We start from the raw sequence: 11,831 nt of genomic DNA, 5'->3' as shown, positions 1-11,831 counted from the left end.
TTTCTAATGTTTAGGAAATGTTTAGGGTGTGCTGAAATAATATACATTAGCGTCTTTTTAAACAATCATTTAGGGATGCGCGTTTAGGAACTGACAAATTGGTCTGGTTGAATATATTATGTAAATTAGTAGCTATATTTAGAATATACACCCTTAATTGATTATTTCCTCTAAACACTACCCATTTATCTACAAATATACACACACACACACATATATATATATATATATATACATATATATATATACATATATATATATATATATATATATATATATATATATATACAAGATGTGTAACTGTCCTGAAAAAAATGAGCTAAAAAAAATAACACGATAACGACTAACGCACTTTGCTCATCTTCAGTTCAAACGCTCTTACACATTACCATTTTAACTGATTGTGAGTAAAATGTACTAGCAAAAATCCTGTCAGTTTAGGTTACCATTTCTTCACTCCAAATTTTTTTTATTGTGAAACTATCAAGCATTTAAGCATTTTTCAACCCTGAATAAATGAAAGTTTCCAATACACTTTAGTACATTTTTTATGAAGAAGGATCTCTCAAGTTCGATTAAAAATTTTAAATTCATAGTTCAATGAGAAACCTTAGTTTTTGAATACTAAGTACAGTCAACCCTCGGTTAACGCAGCAAGTCCATACTGTGCAGTATGGAGACCGTGCTATAAAAAACTCGTATTTAACATACAATTCAGGCTAATTCGTAGCGCGTTCTATGGAAACTTATAAAGCGCAGTATGGGATCCGCGCTTTGAGAACCTCAGAGTTAGTAAAAATCGCACCATTTTTATCGTGCTGTATGGAGACCAAGAAATACAACTTAAAGTAGGAGTAATACGGACAAAATGACATGTATGACATATACAACTCATTTAAAAATTGGCGCGACGCAGAAGTTCATGCGTGTTCTTAGACAGCTATTGTATAATCAGGCATGTCTAAAAGATAAAAGTCAAAAAAAAAACTTACATTAATACCCTTTTTGGTACCAAGTTCCTATAATTACTCATAGATTGCGCAAGAAACTTATGGGCTATTGAACAAAAACCGTGTAGTAGGAAGTCCGTGTAGTCGGAGGGATCCGTCTTAACCGAGGGTTGACTGTACTCGGTAATTATTTTTGAGTGTGATCATAGAAATGTTATTTACAATTACGCTTCCAAAGTTTTAATGAACAAAAGCAACAAATTATCACAATTTTACTGAAGTTCAAAGTTGCACTTGAGAGCTCATAATTTCCAAATGACGTGAGATTTGTTTTTAATTTTTTCGAGAAAGTCACGCGCAATACTATCACCACTTTTAGTTTGACGTTGAGTTTTGGGACATCCTGTTAATATATATATATATATATATATATATATATATATATATATATATATATAATCCTTATTGAATAATTTTATATTACAATTGATATTGACGTTCGGTAAACATTCAAAGATTACATCAAATTTCCTCTCGGAATGACAAGCATTTTTGGGGGACATGGGAAAACTAGTTTGTGACACTTTATGTCGTGAACATGACACAGTACGCGTTTTCCGATATCTGGCTCAGTCACTGAAAATGTAGGAAAGAGTTTGACAAGCCGATAGGACGTGCTTATATAAAAAAACATCATAAAAGGTTTAGAAAGACTCTGCTAAATCTGACAATAATTTGGATAACAAGGATAGAATTTTTCTGCATAATTAAAATCTCCTAATTTTTGTGGTTTCCTGGTCTAAATGACCTGCACAAAAAGCGCTGTAAAAATCCGAAAAATGCCGCATACTTCGTAATTTTTTAATACTATACATAAAAAATTAATTAACATAGTTTCAACATTACCATCTTTATTTAACACAGAAGTAAACTTTACAATTCCATTTCTCTAAAATGCGAAACCTGTTGTCTGCTTTAAAGCGAACACTGTTCTATACCATTATACATATAATCCAACTAGTTGCCTGCCTGATCACAATAAACGTCTTCCCTGATAAAAATAAACGGCTACGAGTTTCTTTTTAATCCGCAGGATGCGCCAGCACCATTCTCGTAAATGTACGCAAATATGCATCTTAACTAATTTAAAAAAATGCTGAATATTAATGTTTATAACTTGTATGTGTATGTGAATTAGATATTATTTGGATTTTTATAACATTCAATCAATCGGGAGAGTCCGCGATTGTCGTCGGCAATGTTCGCTCAGACACGTAATGTTACATACCCTTCTATGTTTGAGCACTTATTTTGGGCTCGACTAGCAGTCCATGTAATATAAGGTCTATGATAACAACTAGGGTTTGTCGGTTTTCAAAAACCGGTTTTAAAAACCGTTTTTTTGACGAAAATTATGGAATACGAAAACCGTTTTTTTAGTGAAAAAAGTCGGTTTTCACTGTATTAATGGAAAATGACAAAGAGAGCCAAATATAAAAGATAGATAAAAGCGTTTTGATTCTTGAAATCATATCGTTTCAATAGCATTTGATATTTTATCAGTTTGCAATGGTTCCCAGAAAGGTTTTGTATATATTAATTTAGTTTTTTATACCAGTGTATAATATATTGATTTAAATCAGTTTGACTTCTTTTTGAAGAAGTAACTTCCTCTACTCAAACTTAAAAAAAGAGTTTTAAACCCTAGAAGCTACAAATAAAAGAATGAAAAACTTAAAATTATTATATCAAGCTTTAAAAACAATTAGGCATAATTTGGTCGCAAGTATGAGAGTATTTTCTAGTTCAGGAAATTTTGTGAGTAAACAAAGGACACGTCTAAGTAGCAATTAGATAGGCGTTCTAAATTTTTTTTAATCATATTTTATTAAACAAAAAACAATTAAAATGTTTAAAATTGATTAATCAAAATTGCTTGGAACAGATATAAAAGTTAAGCCTAATTGTTTTTAAAACTAAAATTGATATTAACAAGTATGTATCAACATGTATCTAATATTTTTTTATTTTTTTTATCTAATGAATTTTTCATTTTTTTCATTCAATAAAATATTTTCATTCTTATATGTAAAAATAATGCATGAATAACAAATAATTATTTTCAAAGTTATTTAATCAAGATAAACTATTATTTTTTAGTTGTATTAATTAAAATTAAAATAATTTTGTTTACTATCTATAAGATTGAACAATAAATAAATTCAATCAAATACTATTCTAAATTACACTAAATTTGCGGATAAATTACAGAATATTCGAGCAAAAATTTATTTTCTATACAAAATTCGAAAACCAGTAACAACCGGTTTTTTAGTAAAATTGAAAATCGAAAACCGGTTTTCTGAAATGTCGGTTTTTGTATAAACCCTAATAGCAACCTACAAGGTTGTCCTAGCTCTATGTTATGAATTTATCAGTGCAATTTATATAACACTGATGAATTTTTATTTATTTTGAACGAGGGATTTTTATTGCTTTCATTTTCATTCGAAAACTTATTGCTAAAAAAATCTAATTAAATTGATGACGGAAAAATTGTTTTAGTATTTGTTTTAGTACTTGCATTTATTATGACACTTTCTGGTCATATTTCTATTCTGGTCTCAAATTTTGATCATTCTATGTTTATGCAAAATGCTGGCAATATCTTGTATAGGAGAGATCGTCTCAGATGTACCAAATTTTATACGATACATCTCATTTATATGTGAACGAGCCCCCGTGGAAATAACGTTAGCAAAATGTCAACATGACATGTTGAAGGAATACAATGGAGCGATTGAATATGAGCACACACCGTATAATACCAGCCTGACGATCGTCAACCCCTTAGGGGAGACCGGCAAAAAAGTAGTCCGGAAACGTAATAATAATAGTAACGAAACCTTGCCCGGAGGTAGATCCGTGAGGTAAAGTAAATTTTAACTGAATTCTAGATAGTGTAGTGTGAGAGATTTTCTGCTTAAATCGGAAATATATGTTTTCATGTAAAAATGGACACTACTGCATGATATCAGGTTGTCCTGACCATGGGATTGAACTGCTAATGATGACACTGCACCACAAATAATCCTAAAAATTTGGGAGAAATAATAATAAGAGTTCTAATAAATTGTAGTTCTACTGTATAAGATACCCCTTTATTTATATTCTACTTTTAAAACTTTTGTGCTTTTAATTCAAGTCGTTTGTTTATATTAATAAATTCATTATTTATAGTATTGCCACTTTGCAATACGAAACATAAATCCCCTTTTAATTGGAGATTTAAGTATTTTAATGCCTGCAATTTCAACAAAAACAATTCAGACAAATCTCCAATCTAATAAATAGAATAAAGAAACAAGAAAATCAGTATTTCAATAACTATAATTTATTATGATGCGTTGCAATAATTCTTCACTATTGTTAACGTTTCAAAGAAGAAATTTAGCCAGAAAATCAAAATTGCAAAATTTTGTGACCTCTGGACAATTCAAATCATTCTGAACTATTTGACAAAATTGGAGTTAGTATGTATGCTTATATTTGCACGTACATAAGCCAAAATTTGAAATTTCATCGACGTTTTTGCAAAAACGGTAGCACCAGTTTTAAACATTTTAATTCCATTTAATCAAACTAGATGAAGACTCGCATTGTATAGTTTTTCAAGAAGATCGGTCGAGCCGCTTCTTTAGAATTAGCAAATAAGTGCAACATGTTTTCTTCAAGTTTTCTCTAAAATTTTGATCGAAATTTAAAAATTCTAATTAGTTTTCGGTAAAATTCGAATGGCCATTTCTTTGTGGCCTTTTTTATGCAACTTGTCATAAGGTATAATGCCACTTACACCTAGTTTATTGTAATATTGTTATCTGTGTTGTTATTTGTTACTATCTCCTTTGAATCTGATATTACTTTTGTTAGTTACTGTTAACATTCTGTAAATTATGAAGCATTTATTCACTTTTGTCCTGTTTATATTCAGAGTTAAACCAGTCGTTGTGTAATGGTTAAGACCGTGGGCTAACAAGAACCAGTCATCAACCTCGGCTAGCTCGATATCAAGTAGTAAATAATAATAATGGGTAGTACTGCTCTAGAGCAGGTCTGTGAGTTGAGTTAAACTCCAACTCGATTCAGATAAAAAGTAGTGTGAGAGTTTTTCCATTTCCATTTCACACCACAGTGCCCGAGATGGGCTTAATTTTAATTGAAAACATATATTTGATCTATATTTTCAATTGAAAATGGACATCGCGCTGCCTGATGTCAAATTGTCAGAGCGGGACTCGAACGCGAGACTCCATTCATATGTGTCCGCGTTAACGATCTTCGCCACGACAATCCTTATCAAGCAGTATGATATCAAATTTCCACTTGAGGCTATCAAATTTAATCTCGAAAGAAAATCGACTTTTGTGAGCATTGCTGCAACACATGTGCCCAACACTATTAAATATACAAATCTAATACATAAAGTCTACACATAAAATAAGAGTGGTTGACCACTGGGTTGTTTTCTCTGGATAAAAACTAGGTTTGGATTACAATAGCAAAAGCCGCTCATAGAACATAGGGTTTCCTAAATAATATAGAGTCAATAAATAATACGTGTTCCCCCGGTCTCCCCTATATCCAAGTCAGTGTCAAACATGTTGTTACGGGGACGAAAAGAAGAGAGAATATTGATAATGTACAGAGACTTTCGGCTCGAATAATAGGCTTAAGAATAATTCCATCGATGGAGCGCGTGACCTGAAAAACAAACAATACATCGATTTGTGGTACGTCAGCTGCGAATCAAAGTTCAAGCTTTGTTGTCACCTTTCTGAATGGTTATTAATTAGTATTGAGCATTGATGGACTAAATACATTTAAGGCTTCGAGGCTATATATAAGGTTTCTCAAAAGGTTGGAAGGACGTTCTATTGTTGTTCTTTTGCACGTGTCACGGAAGAGATTTTTCTTAACGTTTGCTAGTAGTTGAGGCAGGAAGTTAGATATAATAAGACACAAAAAAAGAAAAATTGTATCATATTATGTTTTACAGCCCTTACCAAATATTTTCTCCTCAAACCAGGTTTTAAATGTCTGCTCTATATAATGATAAATGCACACAAACATATTTGAAATAATTAGCAGCACATTCGTCAAATTAAAAAAAAAGGTTAAAAGAAAAACATTCTTCAGCATCATTCAAAACATCAAAACAAGACAAAACCAAGAATTGAAGACACTAGTAATACTTTTGAAAAAAAAAATTTAGACCTTTAATAAGAAAAAACGAGATAACTAATAATTTAAATAAAAAACTAATGCGTTATAGGCAAAAAGATGCTCATCCGTTGACAATCGAAACTGAAGTGACTTCAGTTAGTACAGAAATAAACAGTAATGTGTTTTTAGTGCTCTTCTGTATAGATCATTATTACTTCCAAATTTCATTTTTATCTATTCTATTTATTTCTAATTTTTATTCCGAAATACTTCTTGAATAATATATTACTAGTTATAATATCCGTGTACAGTTTTGTTCTTGGCAGAATGTCTGATGATAGATCGTAACTAGGAAAAAATAATTGAATTAAAACAGGTTCCATATATGCCTCAAATGGATTGCATCGTTTGGGTTCTCAAAAAAATTCTGATGTTACACAATAAAAATATTAATTTCTATTGACTGTTTTGTGCTAATGATGAACTTTACATTTTTACGATTGTATTTTTCACAGTAATATTATCCACTAAAAATGTCATAAAATTGTACGTCAAAACATCTGGGAAAAAGAAAGTTCCAAAGAATGTTCTTTATTTTTTACTTGATGATTTCTTCTGAATATAATTCATACATTTTTACCTCAAAATTTACAATTCTAAACACACACAATTATTTGCATATATATTAGAGACATTTTCTTTAAATATTCGTATTCGTACTAAAAATAAATTGCACACGTTTTTTATTTTCTTATTATTTTTTTAATTAGCTAATAGCCACGTGCCATCGTAAATAATTAATTTTAATTAGTTAATTAAGCATCGTTTCTTAGGAAAACTGTTTTTAAAGATTAAAAAAAAAGAAATTTAATCTGCGTTTTCAAAAATATAATAAGTTTTTCATTCCATAAATTTAAGTAAACTGATTTTTGTTTGAATCATTCAAATCGGACTCCTAAAAACTGAATTGCAATTTTTTGCACTCAGAAACGGCTGGACCTGTCTTTGCCAAAAACTAATCAGTACATCTCCTTATCAATGGAAATCGAATGGTTTTTGAATCATTCAAATCGGTTGATCAGTGTTTTCAAAATCGTGGACAAAAAATTGTATTCGCACACACACGCACACACACATACATCAATTTTTTCTAAGTTACGCCAAAATATTTAGAAACCTTTGAAACGTAAGGATATTTAAAAATTTTCATTCTCGATTTTTTACGATTATTATAACTTAACCTGCGTGAAATAAATAATGTAATTTAAGTCATACTTCAAATATGACATGATTGGTTTGTCATTGTAATTAGCATTCAGAAATAAACCTTTAGAAAAATGAAGTTATTGCTGTTTAATAAATTCTATAATATTCGTTTACACAGTGGATTATGTTAAACAACGCCTAAACAAATATTGTTTTCGCAATTTCATTCATCATGTAATTGTGTTTGAAAAACTTCATGTAATTAAAATTAACATACATTCACTGACAGCTTGTATTTTTTTACTTTTTCGCTGGCGATATAATCTCATTATTTGAACAGCTGTAATGTCTGTCTTGCTTAAAAATTTTTTTCAATTTTAATAACTTCAAAGATTTACAAAAAATACGAATAATATAGAAATAATTCCTAAGTAATAAACTATTAATCATTAATTTTATTAATCAATATTTTCAAGAAACAGGGTAAAATATTCTACTGATCTAGGCATTTTTCATTAAATCAAGATTTGTACTACGATGTAACTTTAAAATGTTTATTCTATGCCGATATTCTTGTTGATATCGGTACGCAAACAACGTTGATGCCGGTACAAATACAACGGCAGATCTCTATTCACATACACGACGACTAATCACAGTCGACCCGTATAGAAATGATTTCATCGAAAGCGAATGACGCACAGCAGTAACGCATTTCCGTTGCATTTGTACGGATTTACACCCTAGTCGCGCCTAAAGAAGTTTTACTTCAAAAAACGAATGTTTTAATAAAAATATAATTTTTTCAAAAAATTCAAAATTTAAAAAAATCGATAATTATTTCAAACTTTTGAAAAATTTTGAATTACGGTACGGAAAGTTCCAGCAATGTAACTTAAAGCCCGATACCATGCACCACTAGTTAAACTAATTTTAGTCCAATAAATTTGCATTAGTCTTCATAGAATTATACCCGTATATCGCCAGCTGAATTTCTCTGAAAACCATAAAAATCCAATCCGTCCAAACGAATTCATAAATCAAATCGTTTATGTGATTCGCTTTCTCCCACATCAGGCATTCATCTCATGCGGAATGTCAGACCTCTCCAGATCCGACGCGAAATCTGTATTACAATGTGCGGCACTTTGCATGCCGACGCCGACGCTTGCGAGGAACCGCAAGTGCGGTCAGTAGATATTCTGATATTCGATTCCTCGGGCCCATGTTTACTCATTGTCCGACAACCAAGTGCAACAGAAACAGCTTTGCTATTCTGCACAATATCCCCTATGTACAGGACGTGTCAGACGTGAATTGCGTGTTTATGTACCAGAATATACACGGATAAAGACGTCGTTTTCAGTTGGAATTTTATTTCTTGCCTTGCTCTTGCAGGAAAAGAAATTGCAACTCAAAGGAAATTTTACTGTCAACAAATGCGAGAAGACGAAACCACATATAAGAAATGTATAAAAAAGTAGTACAGTAAAACCTCGATTAACAGGGCTAATTGTTATCGATGGGCATTCGGATAATCAAAAATCCGGATAATCAAATGTATGGAAAATAATGTTGTGTATTTATTGAAAATAACAATTACATACATAAATATCCACGAAAATCAATGTTTATTAAGAAATTAATATTAAATTTGATTCGAAAAATTGGTCGCGGTTGGTAGTCCGGATATTCGCGAATCTATTGTAGTGGTATCCACCCCTTTGTAATAATTATAAATAATATTATAAATTACTATATAACAGTCAGATTATGAACGACGCAGTTAGTATTACTCATAGCTACATTGTAAGCTTGCAGTAAGCTTGCAAGCGTTGATAAAATTCCTTTTGAAACCACAAACTGTGCCTTACGATTAAGTAAAGCGTAGTTTCTGACTCACATATAACAAACATTCTAGAAAAGGATTGCGTCATACCGATAAGGAGTATTTAAGGTTCTGGATGATGCAATAAACAGTCAGTATGAGTCAGTATGAGTCATGATCAGTATGGGTTAAGATCAATATAGTTCAGTCGTAATCAAGTTATAATAATGTTCAGATCGTTATGAGTAGTATTAAGTAATCAATGGAATTATATTTAAGTTCAGTGTTCAAGTTATATGAAAAGTGTACAAGAATCACGAAATAAACATAAACATCAAAAGTCTTCATCTGTTTTACTGATTTGCTTTCACAGTTTGGTACCAGCTTGATACTTAGCAGCAGTAAGAACCTACATTTTGTTAGCTCCGTCGCTGGATGGGGCACAACACCATATATAGAATTAAATTATATTTTCAAGTTCATAATCGCTAAAAAATGGTAAATTTAGCTCAAGCTTCTAAAAATATTTCAAAATTTACTATTAATTGTAATTGTTTAAGTATATTGTGTCGATAAAAACAAGCAAAATTAGAAAATAACTCTGTTTAATTGCAATAACTATGTTCTACGAAATTCTAGATTGTATCCAGTGGTGTTGTCGAACAGGAATGCACCGGAACGTTGTTCCGGCAAATCATTTTTGGGCCGGAACGCGTTTCGGTAACAAAATTTAAAAAAAATCGCTACATGCAAAAAATGATTTGATAAGTGAATTTTATAATTTATATTTTAACAAATTTTTATTAAACGTACATACATGTGTATAAAATGGGTTTTGTAATGATTTTCGTATCTTTTTTTTCGAACGGAACCGGAACAAATATGAGAACCGGTTTTTGAACCGAATTTTTAATTTTAGCGTTACGGTAAAAAAAAATAAGTTTAGCATAACACCACTGATTGTATCACATAATAAATTTCTAATATAAAGCAAATTCTTCTCTTCCAAAGCAAATCAAGCTTTTTAATCTTCGAAAAGTATCGCATACAATGTCGGTATGGTACAAATTAAATAATGCATATTATTTAAAGTTTTAATCAAAATTTAGAATTGTCACAAAAGTTTTCAGGAAGTTTTAAATTTTAATTCCTGACATCCATACATCCATTTCAGGACAAAATGTTTAGTTGATTGATAACTTATATTTTGCAAAAAATCACGAAAGAAAATTAACAGTACTTATATTCAATTTAGCAACATATGAGATACACACAACAAATAATCTATAAAGTTCAACAAAACTTGCTACGAATTGTATTACAAGTATTATAAAATAGTATAAAATTTCACGAAAGTAGTAAGTTGGAAGCAAAATAAAACAATTGTTACGAATAAATAATAATACAAAATGACGATTTTCTTTTAAAGAAATCTTGAACATAAACAAGCTCGTAAAACTTTTGCAGAACGCTATTGAATCAATTTATAATACAAACTTACAATAGTAATGGAAAAGAAAACTTTAATTACGGAATATTGTTTGTATAATCATTATTTCCAAATTTCAAAACTATTTAACAACAAAAATATATAAAATAACTGGAATGATTCAGAGGCCGATTCTGTCGTAAAATAGTAATAATATACAACTGATTATCTGTACATCTTATATGATCAGAGAGATTAATTATCTGTTTATCAGTTAATAATAGTGCATCAGATAATTATTGTAGAAGATATTAGTAGGCCGATTCTGCCATAAAAAAGACCAATGTTATGGCAAGGCTATGTTACGTTCTATTTCTCATACAAAATCGTACTGAATGCTGACGAAATGCCATGCTTTCGCTGTATGATCAGGCGTCTTACACAAAAAATGCAAGTTCACTCGCATGTTATTAAATATTATTACAAAGATCCAGTTTTCATAAGATTGTTTTTTTTGACATGTGTGTGTTTTCCAGGTTAGGTTTTTTATCTGACAACCTGACACAACGCCTGACTGCACCCACATGGCTTTTTTCAGCATTCAGCACGATTTTGTATGAAAAAAGAAACGTAACATAGCCTTGCCATTACATCAGTCTATTTTACGGCAGAATCGGTCCATAAATTGAAAATCTTAAAATTGACACGTATATATCAAATTACAACAGGATATATATAGTATGAATGCATATCTGAATGTAATTGAAAATTACATAATGTGCCCATTATCATGGTGAACGGTTTAGCCGTTTGTCCTAGTTGAATAAAAAAGCTTTTTCCGTATTTCCGTATTTGGAATAATTTCATTCCATTTGATAAATAAACAATATAATGTACGCAAAGGTCGCGAAAGTGTAAACAGAGGCCACTAGAGCTGCAAAGATCAACTCAGCATTGTCAGTGCTCTTCGCTGGCGCCGCCGTCGAGAGCCCGACCGACGCTCTCATATTTAATCCGGAACGCGATCCGTGCCATCGCATCGAGTCCGAGCAAATAGTAGGCCGTTTTCCGAAAAATAAATTCTGTGACACCTCAACCTCTGCACATTGGAATCGACGAAAGCATGTGCTTGTTCTCGGATTTTAATATAAACGCTTTAGATTCCGAAGCGCGCCGCATATCTATCGCAAATGAC

The sequence above is a fragment of the Ctenocephalides felis genome, unplaced genomic scaffold (genome assembly GCF_003426905.1).
Source record: "Ctenocephalides felis isolate EL2017-DRISC unplaced genomic scaffold, ASM342690v1 CF-g0.4_SCAFFOLD_01886, whole genome shotgun sequence".
Classification (NCBI taxonomy): domain Eukaryota; kingdom Metazoa; phylum Arthropoda; class Insecta; order Siphonaptera; family Pulicidae; genus Ctenocephalides; species Ctenocephalides felis.
This window is presented reverse-complemented; position numbering follows the sequence as displayed.